The sequence below is a fragment of the Mus pahari genome, chromosome 2 (genome assembly GCF_900095145.1).
Source record: "Mus pahari chromosome 2, PAHARI_EIJ_v1.1, whole genome shotgun sequence".
In the NCBI taxonomy this organism is placed as follows: Eukaryota; Metazoa; Chordata; class Mammalia; order Rodentia; family Muridae; genus Mus; species Mus pahari.
This window is the reverse complement of record NC_034591.1, coordinates 81,230,581-81,253,242: the sequence shown is the minus strand read 5'-3', so window position 1 is coordinate 81,253,242 and position 22,662 is coordinate 81,230,581. Positions and strand designations below refer to the sequence as shown.

Below are 22,662 nucleotides of genomic sequence, written 5' to 3'. Positions count from 1 at the left end.
GGGGGGGGGGATAGGGAACTTTTGGGATAACATTTGAAATGTAAATAAAGAAAATTTAAAAAAAAAAAAGAATAAATAGAGGAGGACTATCCTGTACATCTAGACAGTGCTGCTCCTGGATGCCACTGTGAATCAAGCAAAAATCTAAGTGCTGGGTATATAGAACCTCCTTAGGAGCTATTTGATGAGGGAGGTTACTGAAGGTCCCCAAACAACACAGGCTATTGCCATTCCTTTTGGTTTCTTACTGGAATTGGATGATCAGACCTGATTGCCCAAGATGCAACACACTATCTTTGTTAGATATAGAGAAATCAAGCTGGAACTGACCTGAAAACTTTTCTCTGCTGGCCAGGTTTCACAATGTCACTGGCTTACGGAAGAAAAAACAATGGCTTACCTAACTATAAACTCTATAAAATTCAGTGTTAACCTGCCAGGCAAGATGTGCCTACTTGTGGAATAGTGATATAAGTTGTCATAGGAAATTGGATTGAAAGTTGTCATAGGAGATTGGATTGAAAACCACTCCAAATGAGGAAAACCATGTCTGGTATCATAAAACTAGGCCTACTTCCATGTCTGGGAACATTCTAGATTCTAGGAGAGAACTCATTTCTGCAGTTTAGATAAACTCTCATGGCAACAAATTTTAGTCTAAATGGCTTTGCTTATAACCTTAAACAAAAGCTGTGCTCATCTTTAATATGAGAAGCTTCTCTTTTCAGTGATAGGGGATAAATTCAGAAATTCATGGCTGCTCAAGATGCTTAAATAAATGAGGGTTAAGCATTTCACCCTCAGCTGGACATTCATAGCACCCTTTCTAAGGCTCAATAGCTATTGTAGAAGGAAGGGGGGGAATATAAGAACCAGAAAACAAAGAAAATGTATAAAAATATTATATTCAGGGCATAAGAGCTATTGCAAATATGATCTAACTGCAGCTGCAGTTAGATACACTGAGCCTGTTATCATCTTTCAAATGGATAATCTCAAATCCATGGAAATACAAATGGTCCATGTTAATAATAGAGTCACAGAATTAAAAACAAAATGCATGACTGTGAGAAAGGAACCGGCAAGAAATATGTGTGATAATATGGGTAGTGGGTTACAAAAGAAACCCATTATGAGGAATGGGAGTAAACAGAGTGTATTATACAATACACAAATTCATTCAATAAAAATGCAAGAGGAAGTCATTTCTAAATTTATCAAAAAAGGATATCAAATGATTTTATCCCAACAAAGACATTACAAATGTGTGAACATTTGAATAAAGCATTGGGAAAAGACATACAATGGCATTTATTTGAAATCATATGTAAGAAATCGATAGATAGATAGATAGATAGATAGATAGATAGATAGATAGATAAAATTATTTGTGTTATTTCTAAAAGAAAGTTTGAAAAGCAACAAAACATGCATGCAACACTTTATAAGGTCATTGAATTGATGAATAAATATGCCAGTGTTAAATTTAATTAGTCACCATGGAATTACATATTCAAATCCTTGTGCAATGATACTCTATGAGCACTGCAAGTGAAAAATGCAAAAGACTGACACCATGTGTTGACAAGGATGTGGAGCAGCTGCTCCTGGGAGTTTGCATTATTAGAAACATTTGTTAAACAATTTGTCAGTATCCATTAATGTTGAAGATCTGTACACTTTCTGAGGTAGCAAATCCCGCAGGTATGAATACATCAAAACTACTTACCTGAATACAGTGAAACGTATGCCAGTGATAACCATAGCAACACTGTGGTATAGTTCTTATGATGACTAATCTTTATTATCAGGTTTGTTAGGTTCACTTAACTGTGTAAATCTGAGGGCACTTCCAGAAAGTAGTAACTGAAATCTAACGTATGTTTGGGGATCTATACTAATATAGGGGAATGGAGAAAGTCAGAGAAATTGTCTTTCTTTTCTTCCAAGATGACTATGAAACAAACTCCTTTGCTCAACCATAGCTTCCCTCCCTAATGGACTGACAGCACTGAAACCATGAGCCACAGTAATTCCTCCCTGCATTATAATATGTCCATTCAGGATTTTGACACAAGGTCATGAATCATCATATGTACAGTCTTAATAAACCTGATTGTAGTATATCTTGCATTATTACTCACTCCATATCTATCACTGAGCACCACAACACCAGATTACCACACAAAGTATTGGGCAATGAAAGACAATAAGGACAAAGCTTTTATTGTATAACTTTGGACAAAAGTTTGAATAGAAAGAAAAATAGCACAGTATTTATATTTGATGCTATAATAAAAATGTGCAGATTGAAAGGAAAAGCAGCAGGGGCTTCTGAAATGATATTGATTTTCTTTCTAAATTCACTTTTTATAACTTTCCAGATTTTTCATTATTTATTTATTTTGTGCTTCTTTTTATCTTCTCTGTTGAGTAAATAAAAGTTGTACTTTCCATTTTTCCTAAAAATTAATCCAAGAAAACACGTTAATGTTTCCTATCCTTGTGGATAAAAGACATACTTTCTCTTGACTAGGGCAAACAAACACACTCACATATTGTATTGGAGTTTCCAAAAAGAATATAACTAAGAGTTTCACTAGGTCAAACTCATATAAACTGTTCTGTTTGTTTGTTATGTTTTTCAGTTAAAGTCCTAGCATTTATTGTGAAAATAACAAGTTTTGCCATTGTGTCTGTTTGTTGCTCATACTGTTTATTTGTGGCTACAGTAGGCCTTGGACCACAGTATAGGGGAAATAGTCTCCCAAACTGACAGTAAATTCTCTAATCAATAGTCCAGAAAACTGGAACTATATTCTTGGCTGTTATACTGGGAAGACAGGAACTTACAAAGGAGATCCTTTTCTTCCTGCACATTTCTGAAAACTTCACTTTGCCTGTTTAGTCATTATTATTCCATGAATGTTTATACTCCAGCACATACTTAATATATTTACTCTTTTGATGATCTGTTTGCTGCTATCCTCACTGTAATATGTTCATAACCTCAAAGATTTTTGTAAATTATTGTCCTAATGGTATATTAAGTATACTATGTATATGTAATTGGAAAATAGCAGGTAAATGTATAGATTAAAATTTTAAGAGTAAAGCACAAAGACAACAGATGTATTCTAAATTTGAAATATGTGTGTATGTTATAGTTGAAGAGAACAATGATTGCCATCATTACAACCATGTATTAAGTATTTGATTTTGGTCAAATACTTAATAGTTTTTATTATAATTTGAAACTCAAGTACAAAGCATATTACTGTAACACATGAAACAAAGAACAAAGCTGTATAATCAAGGATAGATAGTTATTTTTACCTCTTTGGAAACACTTATTTTTTAAAAAAAAATATTTAAGTGTGTGGTTTTATTTCTGGGTCTTCAATTTTATTCCATTGATCAACATGTCTGTCTCTGTACCAATACCATGAAGTTTTTATTACCATTGCTCTATAGTATAGCTTGAAATCAACAGGCAACCTCGGGAGTTAGGAGGCGGGGCAGGAGGGGACCCCTCCAGAAGGTAGCAGAGACCTGGGAGTTGAAATACTCTCAACACTCAAAGGGAGGGACCTTAGATGAAATACCCTACAGTGGGTTGAGTGAACTTGTAGAGCCCAACTCCACCAGAAAGACCAGGTATCAAGTGAGAGATGGTGTTGCCATTCCATAGTGAAAACTCTGACCCCAAATTGTTCCTGTCTGAAAGAGCAGGAGGAACAGAAATGGAGAGGAACCTGAGGAAAACAATGTCCAGAAGTGGGATCCAGGTCAAGGGGACATCCCAAAGTCTGATACTATTAATGAGGCTGTGGAGCACTCAAAAAAAGAGACCTTTAATGACTACCCTGCAAAAGACCCAACAAGCAGCTGAAAGAGTCGGATGCAGATATTTGCACTCAACCAATTGACAGGTGGGGGTAAGTGTGGGGAGATGGGGACATCCTAGTGAAAACAGGGGATGGGGAAGAGGTGTGGGATGGGGAACAGTCAGAGAGTGGACCAAGAAGGGGATAAAATCTGGAGGGTAAAAAAAGAGATTAAATAAAATAATAATAAATCTATTTTAACATTGTTGTTCATATGTGATAATAAATGAGTCTAGAGATACTTTGATAATGTATAGAACAAATTATGATAGTGTTCTATCTATACTACAATATCCATAATGCAGGTTCAAAACTTCTTTGTTAGGTTTTGATAAATATTTTAATTTGTTCTGGCAGAACACAAACATCTTCTGGTCTCCCAGCTTGCCATTTCTCCCCATGTTTCTTGGCGAACTCGCCCTACTGTCTTCAAAAGCAGAAACAATTGGTTTAAATAGATTTTGTTCTGTCCTTATAGTAGAATAAAGTAAAAACCCCAGAAAACATACACTCTTCATGTTATGCAAAGTAGCTCTTCTTATCTGATTGAAACATAACTGATGAGAAGCATGAAGGTACACTCATCAAGTACACAAGACAGGGGGCTTTGTACATGTTAGGAAGTCAAAAGCTACATAGAAAAGACCAATATGAATCAAGAAATTTTAGTGGAAGGATTATACCTGTTAAAATTAGCCATGTTTATGGATTGAGGGCTGATATATACTGAAAGGAACCAAAGCTATGTACATTTGTGTACAGATGTAAATGCTATATGAATAACTTTTAAATATTATAAAGTAAGTCATTTGATATAGTTTCCTAGACAGCATAAATGAAAAAGTCAGAACACATTAAGTAAAATTTAGATTCTTTCAGATAGAAGAAAATAAATAAAAAACTATTAAGCAGATAAATTTTTCATGAGTAGAGTAACAAGAAAAAGAACCTTATCTTCAAATATCGTGAAACCAAAAATGAAATGGATTAATTACTAAATGGCAGACATTTCTTGAATCAACTCCTTCCCCCCACCTCCATCAAACATCACTTTGATCTTTACAGTCCTCAAGTGTTTAGCAGGTGTTTCCCAAAGGATGTTTATCGGTAAGCAATTCTTCATGAAATGCTTCGTGGGATGGCTTCCTACAATTTCTGATTGCTCGTATGTTCAATCTAGTCTTTACATTGTTTTAGATACAAAAGGAACAACCTGAAAAATCCTTCAGCAGTTTTTCCATCATTTTGAAGAAATCTTTATAAACAGATTATCAAGCCAGATACATGAAAACCAATCCATTGTCTCAAACTTATCTTGACTTTCTCCAGTACTAGTACACACTAGGCAACCTTCACAAAAAGTAACTCCTACAAACCACACATTAGCTCACTTTGTGTTCTAAGGATGCGTAACCCTGCCCGTAATTCTTTCATGTTGTGAGTATAAACTTTGTTAATGCTTTGCAGCAGAGTGTGTGTTACATTTTCTGGTGCTCAGGTTCCTAAACCAGCTTCTGCTCCTTTATGTTATAACATCAACACAACAGATACTTTAAATTACACAACCCATAGAGAAAGTACCCAAGGAGCTGAAGGGGTCTAAAACCCTATTGGAGGAACAACAATATGAACTTACCAGTATCCCCAGAGCTCATGTCTCTAGTGGCATATGTAGCAGAGGATGGTTTAGTTGGCCATCAATGGCAGGAGAGGCCCTTGGTCTTGAGAAGATTATATACCCCAGTATAGGGGAATGCCAGGGCCAGGAAGCAGGAGTGTGTGGGTTGGGGAGCAGGGCAGGGGGAGGGTATAGGTGACTTTCAGAGAGGAAACTAGGAAAGGGGATAGCATTTGAAATGTAAATTAAGAAAATAACTAATTAAAAAAAGTAAAAAAAAATTTACACAGCTCAGACAGTTGTAATGAAACACAGTTCAGTGCTGTACTTTCTTTTCTTTCTCTTCCAGAAGAGAAGCTTTAGTTGTGAGGCACTGACTTGGTTAAAAGTAGAAAGTGGAACATTATTTCCTATAATGCTGCATTACATAAAAATATTTAAAATGCTTTTGAAAAGAAACAGAAACCAATTATTAATAAATGGACTGCATAAATATGTAAAAAGAAAGCAATGTTGTGTATATATATATATATATATATATATATATATATATATATATACATATATTCTGAAATTCTGACAGAATTAAGATATAAGCCAAAATGTGTATGATAACATGTATACGAAACACAAGAGGAATGCTTCTTAAACAAGCAAGCCTATTTTAAAAACTATGAACAAAATAACTGCAAGAATTTATTAATGATAAACTTTCTGGTCTTCTAAATTTATCATCTTTCATAAATTGCCTAACACAAGCATAGTGAACTTCAGTGTGCCGATATGTTCTATTTTAATTGCTTACATAGGTAGTATATTTCTCTGTGACTTTCTGTTTTTATTTCACATTGCATAATCCAGTAATTTCAGTACCCATGGGTATCAAATCAGTTTATTATGAGAATTATGCTAAGATTTCCTGTTATGTCTACAACATGATCAAAAACCCACAGATTATGCAACTATTAATGAAGGACTGTCAATATTTTATACTAACATCAGTTACTAAATTTGCCATATTGAAAAATGAAATAAGTTGTCAAAGACAGTAGGATAATTTAAATTCTCTAGTAATAGGCTAACAGTAGACACTGACCTAGCAAACAAAATGGAGCCATTTTCAAAATACTATTTTATAATGGTGATAAAACTACATATCTGAATTAAAATGCACCATAAATGTGTTTAAAATCAATTGAAAGAAATTATTATAAACACCATTATTTTGTTTCTTACATTAGTATTATAGTCTATTAAAATTTTATGTAGTATAATGTACATGATTATCCTTTCTGCAATTACTTCCTCATTAATTAGGACCTTTGTCAAGGTATTGAATCACTACAGTGAATTTTAATGATTTAACAATAGGTGGAGCTGTACAAGCTGTAATTATGACCCACTTGTGAGAAATAGGAAATGGAGGTCATTATTTGTCTGCCCATGAATAGAGTTTGAATAGAGTTGAGCAAATTGATGGGGGTATATACACACTGAATTGATTTGATAAGTATTTTCATTGATCAAGAAGGATTTAATTTCAAAATGCATTGAAAGAGTGATTCCCATGTAATTTGCTAATAAGTGTTGTTATTGCAGAAGTGCGAGTAGGATGTCATGGCATCACACACACTCCTGGAAAGGCAGGACTTCAATTTGAAGGTTTTAAGCAAATAATATATGGAGAAAGGATTCTGATAAGTGTAATAGAAGCTGAATAAGGTTAAGAAGTTGTAATATAGTAGCTACTTTCAATCTAACAATTCAAGGATAGAAAAGCTAAAAATAAAGGTAAGTGCCAATGAATAGCTTTGGCAACCATGTGGTGAGTAAACTGAGGCAGGTAGCCATTGGAAGTAAGTACTTAAAGCACCTGATAGGAATAGATCCAGATACCTACAGAGGCTGCTGCCAAAGGCAGCCAGTGATTAGAGAAGTTACCAGCATACTTTTTTTTTTCTGAAGGAACAAAACTTAAATTATTAGGGGTGGGATTTCGTGTGGCCAGCAGCAAAACCATGACCTCTTTTAATACATTAGGGCCAGCATGAAAGGGGAGCAAAGAGAAAATTCACACACACATGCAACACAAGCATACACACACATACACACACACACACATACACACACACACACACACACTTGTTTGCTACGTGGATGAAGTAAAATGCAGAGTCCAATAACTTCATACACACAAACATACCTGAATACATATATACATGTATACTGGCCTATATGCAGACATATATAGTTCATACATAAAATGGTTATAGCAAAGCTCCAGAAGCAGGTTCCAACCATTTCACATATACACATAGTTGATGGGTGGAAGGAATGATGTGTCAATCCCCACTCACACAAACCTTACACATATGCATACACATAGCAGATTGATAGAAGAATGTTCCTGCACACTCTCACACAAAAGTTGCTCATATACACACATACACATAGTTGATGGATGACAGGACTAATTTTCTAATCCCCCGTTAATACAAACTTTACACATGTACATGTATACACACCATTGATGGAAGGAAGCAATGATGTTCTAGTCCCCATTTGTAGCTGTCTTGCAGCTGTGGATGAACTGGGTTACCTGAAAGGGAGGCTAGAAATGAAAAAAACAAAACAAAACAGAACAAAACAAAACCAAACAAAAAAACAGGTGTGTGAGAGAAAGTTTCTGATCAAGGATCAAAGTTTAATTTTCAGCTCTGTGTTTATATAGAGAAAACCCCACAGACCCATCCTTTGTTTCAGCTGGATTATTTTACAAAGCAATCTCAGCAGGCAGTCTGCTCCTGTAGGAAACCACCACAGGTGTGGCAAGGTGGAAGACTGTGGGAACTAAAAGGGGCCTAGGGAATTGAGGTGGGAGGGAAAATAGCCCAAGTTCTCCAGAGTTCTTCCTAAGCTCTGGGCAGGCAGACACAGGAGGGCTGTCAGATGCTTTCCACTCAGCCCCAAACCAAAAGGGGCCCCAGTGCAACACCCTGTAGCATGGGGTTATGGGAGAGAGCTGAGGGAAGAGAGGTTCCCACAAAGGAGAGAGTGAGCACAGCTGACTTTGGCTGGAGTATAGGAAGGCCTTCCATCTGAGATTAGAAAGAGCTCATTAGGAGAAAGCCTATCCCATCCTCCAAGAGCAGTGGGCCTTGATGAGCAGAGACAGTCTATGGTTTTAGAGGTTTATTATAGGAAGGCAGGGGAAAAGAGAGAAGGTAGAAAAGAGAGAGAGAGAGAGAGAGAGAGAGAGAGAGAGAGAGAGAGAGAGAGAGAGACTGCCTATACCCAAGAGGAAAGAAGGGGTAAAGGAGAGAGAGAGAGAAGAAAGGCTAGAGAATAAGAGGGAGAGAGGGGAATAGAGAGGAGAGAGGAAAGGAGAAGACATAGAGAGAGGAGTGAGAGAGTGAGGAGTAAGAGAGCAAGTTGGGGCCAAGCAGCCCCTCTTTTGGTTTTTACTGTTGCTAGGTAACTGGGGAGGAGTTTAGCCTGAAGGTCAGAAGCTTAGGGATTACTAACCATGCTTCTCTTGTAGGGGCTGGGGGGGCAGTAACTTCAACAGGAGCCAGAGTTCCAGGACACAAGAGAGAACTCCATTTGGCCATTTGAAGGCAAACACGGGTTGGCTATTGGGGTGTAACCGCAGACAGAAGAAAGCGTCTTTAAGATCTAAGACCATATACCAGGTTTGCTCAGGTGGCAGTGTGTTGAGCAGGCTATAAGGATTTGTTACTGTGGGTGAATGTCTTGAATTCTTATTGACCTCTCTAAGGTCCTAGACTGGGCGATAGTCATTTGTTCCCAGTTTCTTTACCGGGAATAGGGGAGTGTTCCAAGGGGGCTTGCATGGGACCAAGATCCCCTGCTGAAACAGTCTGGTGATGTGAGGGCATATGCCCTCTTATGAGTCTCTGCTTATGGGGTACTGTTGGACCCCAATGGGAATGGCTCTGGACTTGAGCTCAATCACCACCAGGAGAACTTGTCTTGCCATTCCCATTCCTATCTCAGCCCAAGCCTGAGGAAATTGATTAAGCCAGACCTGTAGCCCCTCAGGGGGCTTGAATTTGTCCTGATGAATCCGGCACTCTTCTCCTAATTGTAAAGACAGTGCCAAGGTCTGAGGTGTCTCTATTCCCCAAGATACCTCTGGTCTGGGAGAGGCAAAGGTTATTTGTGCTTTCTATTTGGTTAATAAGTCTCTTCCCAATAGGGGCATGGGGCACTCTGGAATGACCAGAAATGAATGAGTCACTTGGTTCCATCCACGGTCCATTGTCCAGGACATGGTCCATGGGTACGATTTTTGCCCTATAGCCGCAATCACCAATGTTTTCTCATTCTTTCTTACTTGGCCTAATGGTATCTGAAGCACTGAAAATTCTGTGCCTGTGTGGACCAGGAAGTCTACAGGGGTCCCCTCCACTTCTATTGTTACCCTAGGCTCGGGAGGGGGGCCAAGCCCTGTCTCCCCAGTCTTCATCCACTTCAAGAAACAGCACCTTTACCTCCTGTTTCTTTTTAGGGTATTCATGGGCCCAGTGGCCTGTGTCCTTGCAGTACACACATTGGTTTCTTTCTAGGCGTGGTCTGTTTCCTCTGGGTCTCCTTGGCCCTTGCTGTTTTCTGTCTCCCAGGTCCCCTGACTGTCTAGTTCTACCTCCTTTGTCCCTATCTACTACTGCGGCCATAATCTGAGCCAGAACCTTTTCCTGTCTTTTGTCCCTCTTGTCCTCATCTTTTCTCCTGTCTCTCTTTTCTCTTTCCAGCTTTTCATCCTCTGTCTCTCTCTTATGATACACTTTCTCAGCCTCTCTAACCACATCCCTTATAGTATAATAGTGCAATCCCTCAATCCACTGCAACTTCTTTCTAAAGTCAGGGGCTAACTGCCGGATGAAGGCCATAATCACTGAGGCCTGCTGCCCATCGAACATAGGATCAAACGGGTGTATCTCCTGTAAGCTTCCATGAGCCTCTCCAAAAAGATTGAGGGGGGCTCAGTTGTCCCTTATATAACTTCTCTTACCTTAGCCAAATTCGTAGGCCTGCGAGCGGCACCTCTGAGACCCGCCACTAGAGACCAGTGATAATTGGACAGCCGTTCCCTACCTTGTGCCATATTATAGTCCCATTGAGGGCGGGTCAAATGGAATCCTTAGTCTATCTTGACCGGAGTCTGAACAGGCCGTTTGTCCTCATCTTGGACGTTCTTCCAAGCTTCGAGGAGAATTCTTTCTCTCTCCTTGGTGGTAAACAGATTCTGTAGAAGCTGTTGACAGTCATCCCAGGTAGGCTGATGGGAGAACATCAGAGACTCTATCAGCCCTGTAAGCCCTGTAGGATTCTCTGAAAAAGGAGGGTGATTAACTTTCCAGTTATAGAGATCAGAGGAAGAAAAAGGCCAAAACTGCAGAAGCTGTAGATCATTCTGGTTGGCTAGGGGAGCCCCAACAGCCCTGAGGGGAAGCGCCATTGTTGAATCGGCTGGCCCCTCAGAAGTGGCTCCCCGCTGGCTGAGGGACCTCTTCCCCCATTCCCTGGGGCCGGGGCTGGGGGCAGGATTGGGGGAGCTGAGGGTTGGGGCGCAGGTTGGGGGACTTGAGGGTAGGGTGGAGGCTGGGAGTCAGGCCATTCAGGGGGTTCTTCTATGTATGAGTAAATCTTAAGGACATGCGCTGGTGGTGCCGATGGTGTGTTGCGCTCACTGTCTCCTTCAGGCTGTGGTTTCGTTTTCTCATTTGTAGCACTTTCCTGGACAGCTAGGATCTTAGTACCAGGACACAGGCATGGTAGGAATGGGCAAACCCATGGGGGCAGAAATTGTACCAAGTCCTCCCACACCATGATGTTACGGTTGCTGGTCCAGGTGCTATCCTGGTCCTTCCTGAAAAACAACAGCCTTCACAGCCCTGATGGTGGGAAGATCAAAAGTTCCCTCAGGTGACCAGCCTACCCCAAAGGCAGGCCATTCCGAGGTAAAGAAAGTTAGCCAAGGCTTTTTCTTGACTATCACTGATAAATTCTGTCCTCTTGCCCTAACATCTGTCCAGTGGTCCTCAGTCAGAGACAAAGGGGTCAACACAGTCTGTCCCATAGTGAAAATTAGGAACAGAGACAAAACAATGACAGAAACAGAAGACACTAGCACGTCCAAGCACACTCGTCCATGTCTAGACTTATACAACCAGCCAAACACTACCTCTGATGGGGTGGGGTCCTGCTTCCATGCCCTTTCTGGCAGAAAAAGCACTCTGTCTCCCTCATTCTGCCAGATGATAGTCATGCTCTCCTGACAGTCCCTCACCCTGGGCACTCCTTCCGGGGTCACCCTTGGAATGTCTTCCAGGGTTGCAGCCTGTGGACCTTAGGATGTCTCCCTCCACAGCCACTGGGTCCTTATGGCCCTCAGCAGCAGCTGCCAGAATACTGAAACCGAAAAACTAAGACACAGAGTCAGCGGCACCACACTCAGACACACCAAATTCACACAAACGTACCTCCAAGGGGTATCTTCGGGTTTCTTAGTGGCCCTCAAATCCTGGAATAGCCCCCAAATGTAGTACCCCCCCTTTCGGGGACCCCTCACTTGAGTCTCAGGAAAGAGCACAACCAAGGAAATATGAGAAACTGTCTTGATGCAAACACATGTTTAATGACAGAGCTCCGGGCTGATACGTATCTCATGCAGGAGATAGAGGAATCGACCACGAGGCTGGAAAGCTAGGGGTTTTTATAGGGAGAGGGTTAAGGGCTAGGGGGAATTGGCATGGTTTCACATGATTGGCTCATTTGAACACCAGCAAAAATGACTACACATTAGCAGAATAGTAAGTGCAAGTCAGGATGTCAGGAGTCCCAAGGGTCAGATGCTTATCTAGGTCAACAGAACATCTGGTTAACATATAACTTCAAACTATGTCAGGAGGGCAATGGGCAGAAGGAGGTGCTGGGCCAGGTTCCTGATGACTCAGCCAAGATAGCCCGGACATGTTCCTGTATTCCTCTTTTATCTTTATGACCAGGAAGCCCCAGGAATGTTTTAAAAATGGGCCCACCCGGACATGCCAGGGCCTATTACACTAAGTTCTCAGCCTCATGGTTCTAAGCTCACAAACAACTCTTTGGACTATTTGACATAAGTTACATGAACCACAGGTCTTAAATTTCATCTTAAATTTTGTTTCCCTTCATTAGCAACCAGGGTAGTTTTCTCAGCTAGTTTCTTTTACTGGCAGGCAGAATTTTGCAGTTATAAAGAAATGAGTAATTATTTTATCATTTATCTTTAAATGTAATCTTGTAAGAATCTGAAAAGAATTGCAAATCTAAACTTTTAATATAAAAATCGTTCATATCTACCTTAAATCCTCAGAATGTATAGCTACACATCAGCAATACTTAAGAAATCATATCAGGAAGTCAAAGGCAAAAATGACCATAAGAAATCAATCATTACCAGTCCAGCCTCAGTGAGAGTCAAGTCAGCCACTGCTGCCATTTTTCTTGCTCCTGACCACAAAATGTCTCTAGCTTAAGTAATAAGAGAGTGCCTTTCTGAACTTCAAATTGTTCCCTGAGATTTTCAACATCAGAGCTAGTATAAAAAAAATCTCAACCTAGTGTCACTAACAATTTTATTTTTCCAAATGTTTTCTAAGGGTAATGGTCATTGCTGACAATCTACATCTCTAAGTTCTTTCCTAGGGTAGTGATTATATAGTTAATCTGTTCCAGCAGCAGTGCTTGAAAGAGATCAAGCATTGTTATTGTGAAGATCAAAATACTGCTCACTGATGGTCTGGATGACCCCTTACCATGTTCTGCAATTCTTAAATTAAGAGAGATGTGAGGGCAGCAGGCAGAGCAAAACTCCATAACAGTATAAAGTCCTGAGGACACATAGTCCTCAAGTTCATGACACACTAAGGCTCACCCATGTGGTGGTGGCAACCTATGGGTCACATTCCATGTGCTCTAATGCCATTTGCCATTTCTCCTGGATGGCTCTCGGCAGGTAAAAAAAAAACAAAAAGCAAACAAACAAACAAACAAAACCTAAAAGGACTAAGTATGGATAGAAATAAATATGATTTCTTAAATATGATTCTAAATTCATAATTTTAACATATTATCATATTATAATTTAATTATTTAGAATATATATTTTAAAGCTTTTACAGATTTTCTGCTCTATATTTTGCATCTTTTTTAGAGCATGTTGTATGAACTCTTTAACACCAACATGATAATGAAATTTAATCTGTATACTATAGTTCAGTTATTTAGGAGGATACTTTCTCTATGAATGTCTATTTTGTTTCATATTTTATAATTAGATTTTAATTTGTTTTAAAAATCTTGACCAGTATGTATTATATATAATCCCTTTTCTTCATATTTTCTTCATACTTTGCTGAACTTAAAATTCTCTCATTAGTATTTTTATTTGTACTAAATAAAGTATATTGTTGAACCACTATATGTGCACAAAGAAAATATAGCTATTATTATTTCTGGGCTAAGTATGACTAATAGATATGTTTTGTACAGTAATACATGGTTGTTTTAAAATCCAGTATGATTTTTCCTCTGTGAAAAGAGGGAATGGACTTCTTCAAGATATGAAGGCGAGTCAGGCTAGAACGGATTGGGATATGAGAAGCTCAGCCTCATCCAAACGAGATGCTTTAGAGGATGTGCAAGACTCATCAGGTTTAATAGGGAAAGAAAACTCAAGAAAAAATGTGACTTACACAAGATAAATATTGGAAGGCCTGCGTTTTCAAGTTTGGATATTAGCTGTTTGAAATTTGCCTTTTATAAGAAAGGCAATGTTGGAGATATGGCCCCATTGACTTTGACCTGTGTCAAATTCTGGTGTTTTCAAACAGCATTAAGAATGGTAATTAATAGAACATTTGGAGAGAAGTCATTCTGAGTACTTCACATTCCTCACTTGTAGTACTTAGACATTTGTATGACAGAGTTATAAATATTTTTCACACTTTAAAACTTTTTTATTTATGAGTGTTTAAAGCACTTCATTAATCATCCTATCTGTAAACACAGTGTGTGTTAAATAGCAGAAAAGACCAAATGAAGCATGGTCTCTGGAGATTATAAAATTTGGCTTGAGTTTCTTGGTCTGTGTTTGGGACAAGGTTTACTATGTACCTCATGTACTTGTAAATTCATGGTTTTCTTTACTTGGCCTCCTGAGAGCTAGATTTCAGCTGTGAGGAAAGACTTCTATGTTAAAGAAATGAATTTAGGCCCATGGTTCTCAACCTTCCTAAGGCTGGGACCCTTTAATATAGTTCCTCATGTAGTAGTGACCCCAACCATAAACTTATATTCCTAACTATGTCACAACTGTAATTTCACTATCATTTTTAATCATAATATGAATATCTCATATGAGGGTATCTGATATACAACCTCTATGAAAGGATTGGTTGAACCACATGGGGCTTATAACTTATAGGCTGAGAAACCCCTGGCTTAGTCATCTGTATATATGCAATGAATTCTTGTTGGGATACCTTGCTTATTAGGAAGTATTTAGCCCACTTTGTGGGGAACTTTATTATAAGAGTGGCACACTGTTTGAACCTAAAGAATTAGCAGTACTCCCAGCTTACCCACATATCCTGTATCCTTTATCCTATAACTGTAAAGCATAAGAATTTATAAAATAATTTACAAATATAAAGATTCAGGGTTGTAATATATACAAAGACTCTCAAAATTCCAGTGATCTACTACACTTCAAAACCAAGAGAATTATTATTAACATTCACAACAAAAATGAGCTAATTTCAGATATCTCCCTGAGTATTATGCTCCTTTGAATATTTTATAAATCAAGATCAAACACATGAGGAAGAAAGCTGAAGAAATAATTTACAGAATAATAATTAAATATGTACATATATGTAGAAATTTCCTGTGATCAGAATTGCAAATACTGTTATAATAATTAGTTGAAGGAATTAATTAATAAGGAGAAAATATGTATTCAATTTGTCATCCCTTACATAACAATCAGAAAACCTTGGCTGGATCCAAAGTCCAATGAGTAACCGGAACAATGAAAATGAAAAAAAAAAAAGGAAGATAACATGTTATTTTATTTTGAAACAACCATACTGGCCAAAAAGATTAATTGCAAGACTACTAAGCAATCAATACTAAGGGTAGCACAGCCCTCAGCTGAAAAAAATAGTTATTGGACAGAAATCCCTGGTGAGAAATTCTTTAGGTATGGTTTCAGGGTTCACTTACAAAGTTGTGGTTTGTGTTATAGCTCTTGCTCTGAGGCACATGTGTATGAGTTTTCCTGTTGACCTCACAGCTTTGTTTCATTATTTTATTTTTAAATATTTTACATATTTTTGTGTTTTGACAGTTCCACACATGCATATAATTTAGTCTTATCCTCTCTACAGTCTCTTATCTCCTTCCCCATAATTCCTATCACTCTCCTGCTCTGAAACGTTCCCTGAGCCTTTATAGGGAATGATGCTACAATAATCTCTAGGACTGAACACTCATCTACCACTTATTCTCAGCTCTTTAGAGAGCCATGAGTCTGCTTCTCCCACTAATCACTGGTCAGAGAGGCGTTTTTAATTTAAGGCTGAGAGTAGTAACACTGGTTCCTGCTTATAACATAAATATATAGAAGGAACCTTGTTGCTAGGTCAATTGAGCTGAATAGCAGCATTCAGGCTCCTTCTTCCCCCAATGGCCTACTATTATTTCAGCAAGGAATTTGAGTAAGTTTGCAGTAGGGGATGCAAATCTGGCCAAAGAGCAGTGCATAATCCCTTCAAAAGTTGTACCACAGTTTAACAAATGGGAACATATTGCTAGGTGTGTTTCTTCTTACAGTTTATAGAGTTCACAAATGGTGTGACTACAGATGTTATTTCTTTATCAACTGTCTACATAGTACCTCCTGAGGCAGTGAAAACTAGCCATCATAGAGGAATTCCCAAACTGTTTCTGCTTTATTTCTCTATAGAGTCCAGGAGAGGCACGTTCAGCCTTCAGCAACAAAATTTTATCATTTGATTTTTATAAACAAAACAGCCATGGCAAGAGCCTGTATTGCTGGTGGATATGTGGGAGAGTCCACTGGGTTTCCCTGTCCACCAGGTATTTAGGAGGTTACAATTACAGGGACTGGAGGTTTTGCTTAATAACACATGATTTGTAGGAGCAGCTTTTTCTAGGCATTCAGGTTATCTGCTGTCAAATTCTTCTTTTGAATAAAATATAACTTTTCGTATGCTTACACATAAATACATTTTCATACAGAATTCAGATGTCCTTCATGTTGGTTAAATTACCACCTGGCTTCTTGATTCACTTATCCTCCATTGTCTTCATGCTTAATTTTTAAACACCAAGTATTCCTTCTCTTATATACTCTACTGTTGCTCTCTTCCTTAACCGAACCAAATACCAATAGTACTGCTATAGCTATATTGGAGATTTTTATGGCAAAATGTCTACATTTTTTTATTTTATGACCAAAATTGGATATATAATAGTTTAGAATTATGTTGTTCTCTAGACTGAGTGTTCCTTTGATCAAAATGAATGGCATTCTTTGTCTCTTTGAATTAGCTTTGGTTTTAAGCTTATTGTGTGAAAAATTAGGACAGCAATATCTGCTCTTCCTTCCTACATTTGCTTAGAATATTTTTCTTCATCCTTTTACTCCATAGTAGTATCAATCAGTGAAGGTGAAATATATGTCTTACAGCAACAAAAACATGAGGACTGTTTCCTAGACCAGTCAGTTAAGATGTGTTTTGATTGGTGAATTGGAGTCATCTGAATGGAGCCAAGTTGCTGGCAGATGACTTCTTATCTGTCTGGTTCTATTGTCTCTAAAGAAAGTCTCAAGAAGGGAGGACTCTAGGCTGAGCATCTCAGAAGGTACTCAAGGTTATGGAGCCTGAAGGACTGATTCTTTCATAGAATTTGCCTAGTTGGGTAAGTGCTAGTAAGGAAACCATGTAAGAATGGGTAAAGTTTAGAATAAAGACAGCCAAAGTTCTTATCAGGTGCTGACCTCATGGATCTGGTGCATTCTGGAGTACTTATGGCCCACTCACCACGCAGTACTGGTAAAAGCAGATGAGTGGTTGTCAAGAGTATAAAGGGTAAAGGAGAAGGCCCTCTTGGTGGCATATTCTCTGCAAAAGGCAAATGAGGTATTGGGAGACATAGGAAAAAAGAGTGAGATGTTGACATAGGGTGCTTATAAAAGGTAGGTAGAGTGACACATGGCTTATGAGAAATGAAAGACAGGGTTATTCTTAATAGACGGTGCCACATATGTGTGTTTACTTTATTTTTATTGTAGCCTAAAACATGTAATCATTTTTATAACTTGTTCACATACATTTAGATGTAATAAGTAGTTACTTTTTTCCATATTTTGCATACTATTAAAATATTAAAATCTTTGAATTTTGGGATAAGTAGTTAATGACACAGATTTCCGTGTAATTTTAAAAGAACCTCCAGTTGAATTTCTTGATTTCTTGTTATGTAATCTTAATTTAATTAGACTATCATTGATTATCAACCACATTTTAAAATGTCATACCTTCAAGGCCAGTTGAGCTCATAATCCTGTTCTTTACCGTAGTCCCTTCTGACTTTTCTGTTTTTATTAGATATTTTCTTCATTTACATTTCAAATGCTATCCTAGTTTCCTCTCCAAAAATCCCCTATACCCTCTCCCATCCTCCTGCTCCCCAACCCACCCACCCCTGATTCCTGGCACTGGCATTCCCCTGTACGGGGGCATATCTGACTGTATCTTCCTTGCACCCTCTTTAACACAGAGACCTACCCTAGTGCCCATAAAAATGTGTCCAGCCAAGAATTGAGAGACCTAACTTTACCATTTCAAAACTCTAGTATTGTTGCCAAAAGCTTTTTAAAAACTGAGCATTCCTGTCCACATCAGATACACAGTGAGCAAAATACACAGGTCTCACAGCAGTAACAAACAAAATGCAAAACAAAGGCAATATGTTCACTGCATTATCTACCAGTTATACAGAATTATTCTTCATTAAGCATTACCTAGATGAACCCCAGAACATAGAATAATCAAAAAACCTCAAAAAATACTCAAAGAATTTAAATAAAACAGAAATAAACAGCTTGATGAACTTAAAGTGGATAGCAATAAATGGTTTATAGTTTACCCAAGTAGACAAAAATAAACAGTTGAGGAAAATGATGATGACAATCCAAGATTTGAAAACTGAGTTAAATGAACAAACAGAAATGTTGAAGATTATATATGCTGATATGAAGATAGAATGTTAAAACTCAATAACCTAATTAGAAATCTCAAGGGGAGAGCCTTACATGTAAAATGAATTTTGAACATTCTGACAAGCCCTTGGAAACAACTTTCACGGGAATAATCAAATCACAGGACTTTGCTTACTGCCTTGCTAATTCCTTATTTCACTGCTCACTCTTGATACTTGCATGTAATTAAAATGGTATAAAAGTAGATTGGGAAAAATAAATTTGCCTTCAGTCTCAGAATTGACTGGGGTCATGCTAAAAAAAAAAAAAGAAAAAAGAATATAGACTATCAAGTGTGAGAGATAAATTAGAGGAGTTTACCTATACTTGTAAAGATTATGAAGAAAATAAAATCACACAAGCAATGCACAGGAAATATTTAATATTGTAAAAACATCAAATCTTCAAGTTAGAGGCACAGATGAAGGAGAACTCTAGATCAACCACATAGATCATATCATCAAAAAGATCATAGAAGAAAACATTCCCAAACAATGAAAGGTATACAGAACACCAAATAGACAAGAGAAGAAAGAAACTGCCTATGATATAACATAATTAAATACTAACAATATGGACAAATGAAAGAATATTGAAAGTTATATGAGAAAAAAAAAAAAAACAAATCCAATGCAAAAGCAAAGCCTTCAGAGAAACACTTGATTTCTAAAATGGAAACTTTAAAAATCAAAGGAACCTGAAAAACTATCTGACCTAGTTTAAGGAGTCAAACAGGTTAAAATAAGCCACACCCATAGAATCAGCTCTTTACCTAATCCTGGAAGCTCTACTTCAGATTGAAGAGAGGCTTAAGTATACCCAGGAATCTACAGAAAATAAATGATGCTATAATTACTGAAACACAAAGTAAAGAAAGAAAGAAAGAAAGAAAGAAAGAAAGAAAGAAAGAAAGAAAGAAAGAAAAAGCACAAAATATTGCAACAAAATAGCTGCAAATCAACACATATTTTTCAATAAAAACATTAAATTTTAATGACTTCAATGTTCCTATAAAATAACACAGGTTAGCATAATGAATTTAAAAACAAAATACATTTTCTGTCATCTGTGAGGGTCTCAATTTTAAAATAATATGCACTACTTTGAAGTAAAAAGATAAATATTCCTCATGAATAGAGTCACCATGGAAGGCATTGCTACCCTAATACCGGATAAAACGGTCTTCAGACTAAAGCAATGAGTAGAGATAAACATGGATTCCTTATTCTTAACAAAGAAACAATAATTTAATGCAAAATGTTTGAATTAAGCTATAATTATACACAATTATTTAACAGGATATTCTTTGTAGTCTCACCAGCAGAAATTTAATTTTCTTTTTCTAGCATACTAACTGTCATTTGTTTTCTGCTATTTACTTGATCTTACCCTTTCTGACTGCGATAAGATGGAGTCTCAGAGACAGTTTAACTTAAATTTCCTGAATTATGAAGAATATTGAACATTCTTAGCCATTTTTCTTTTCTCTCTTCCTTCCTTCCTTCCTTCCTTCCTTCCTTCCTTCCTTCCTTCCTTCTATCCTTCCTTCCTTTTCTCTTTCTTTCTTTCCATCTTTCTTTTTTAATGAGAACTCTCTATTTAGATTCATTTCCACTTTTATATTAGGATATTTGTTCTCTTGATTCTTCTTTCATTTTTGATTTTTTAATTTAATCTCAATATTAATGCTTCTGTTGATTAACACATTAAGGTAACCTCGGAGAGTACAACAAAACATTAACATCATATGAAAGAATAAGAATAAGTTCTCTCTTGAACTTTGATCCAAAGTGAGTACAAATTTGAATTCTCCACATATTTCCCTGTCCTGTAATTCTTTTGTATCTGATCTGTCCTTCCTGTTCTCTATCCATTATAACTCTTTCTGTTGTTAGTCTTTCTATTTCTAACAAGTGGCTTTGTTCTGTATTTTTTGAATATCACTGAAAACTGATATGAGTGGGCCAAACGGAGTTTTAAAAGGAAGTAAATTACTTTATAGACTGCAGCTGATTCAGAATATCACTCAAAACTACAGAAATGTTATCAACCTCTATCCACATGTTGCTCCCAACATTTATAGAAAATTTGTTTCATTTAAGTTTGCTTTCAATGTTTTAGCTACACTCAGCAAATGATGGAAAAAGAAAACACAAATTTACACATATTATTCAGGATTAACACCATAGAACAGTACATAATTTAAAATAAAAGGCCAGAATTTATCTTAGATGGTAAAACCTGTTTGCATGAAAAGTGGCAGGTATAATAAGGTTGGTTACATTGTTCTTTAAAATGTTAGTTAAACTTAATACCCAGTAGTATACCATTTTCAATACGGTCTTTGAATACATAGTCTTAGAGAATCTCAAGGTAAATCATTAACTTGGTTGCAAGGTCTGTTAAAATCCTTGAAATCAAGAGATATTTTGAGAAAGAATATCACCACAAATCTCTGTCAGATATATGACTGGGGAAGATTCTCTTCCTATTTGGGATAGGTTTACACTCAATTGATTGTATACTTGCCGGTATAGAAGAGTTACAGAAGCCTGGCATGGTGGCACATGCCTTTAATCCCAGCACTTGGGAGGCAGAGGCAGGCAGATTTCTGAGTTCAAGGTCAGCCTGGTGTACAGAGTGAGTTCCAGGACAGCCAGGACTATGCAGAGAAACCCTGTCTTGAAAAACAAAACAAAACCAAACACACACAAAAAAACAAAAAGAAACAAACAAGAAGAAGAAGGAGGAGGAGGACGATGACTACAATGACAAGGAGGATGAGGACAAGGAGGACGAGGAGGACGAGGAGGGGGAGAAGAAGAAGAGTTACTGAGAGTCATTGAAATTGCTGTCCCAATCTTGTATCCCTGGTCTCTCAGACACTAGTCCTCACAGAAGAGCACAGAGGCACAGAAGCAACAGAGCTTGTTAGACAGGGTTCCTTCCACCCTTCATCTTCAGCCAGGAGGTGGAGCTGAGCTCCAGACCTCTGTGTAACTTCCCTACAAGAGGAGAGTTTGCCTGCAGAGAGTGCTCTGACCACTGGGACTCAAGAGAGAGTTGGACTCCCAGGAGTGCTGACAGAGGTTTACAGAATCACAGGAGAAACAATCTCCAGCCAGAGACAGCTAGAACATCTAACAGCAGAGTTTACCAAATGGCAAAAGGAAAACTTAAAAATCTTATTGACAGAAACCAAGACCACTTGGCATTATCTCAATCTAGTACTCCCATCACAGCGAGTCCTGGATGCCCTAACACACCCGAAAAGCAAGATTCGGATTTAAAACCGTATCTCATGATGCTGATAGAAGATTTTAAGAAGGGTATTAATAACTCACTTAAAGAAATACAGGAGAAAACTGCTGAACAGGTAGAAGTTCTTAAAGAGGAAACACAAAAATCCCTTAAAGACTTACAGGAAAACATAACAAAACAGGTGATGGAATTGAACAAAACTATCCAGGATCTAAAAATGAAAGTAGAACCAATAAAGAAAACCCAAATGGAGACAACTCTAGAGGTAGAAATCCTAGGAAAGAAATCAGGTACTATAAAGGTGAGCATCAGCAACAGAATACAAGAGATGGAAGAGAGAATCTCAGGTGCAGAAGATTCCTTACAAAACATGGGCACAGCAATCAAAGAAAATGCAAAATCCAAAAAGATCCTAACTCAAAACATCCAGGAAATCCAGGACACAATGAGAAGACCAAACCTAAGGATAATAGGTATAGGTGAGAATGAACATTTTCCCAGCACTCGGGAGGCAGAGGGAGGCAGATTTCTGAGTTCAA

The 22,662-nt window shown here is 37.7% G+C and overlaps 1 pseudogene; it reads right to left on the bottom strand.

Annotated features, from left to right (window-relative positions):
* Positions 1-9,412: 9,412 nt before the first annotated feature.
* Positions 9,413-11,608, bottom strand: LOC110316823 (annotated as a pseudogene).
* Between the last annotated feature and the right edge of the window lie 11,054 nt (positions 11,609-22,662).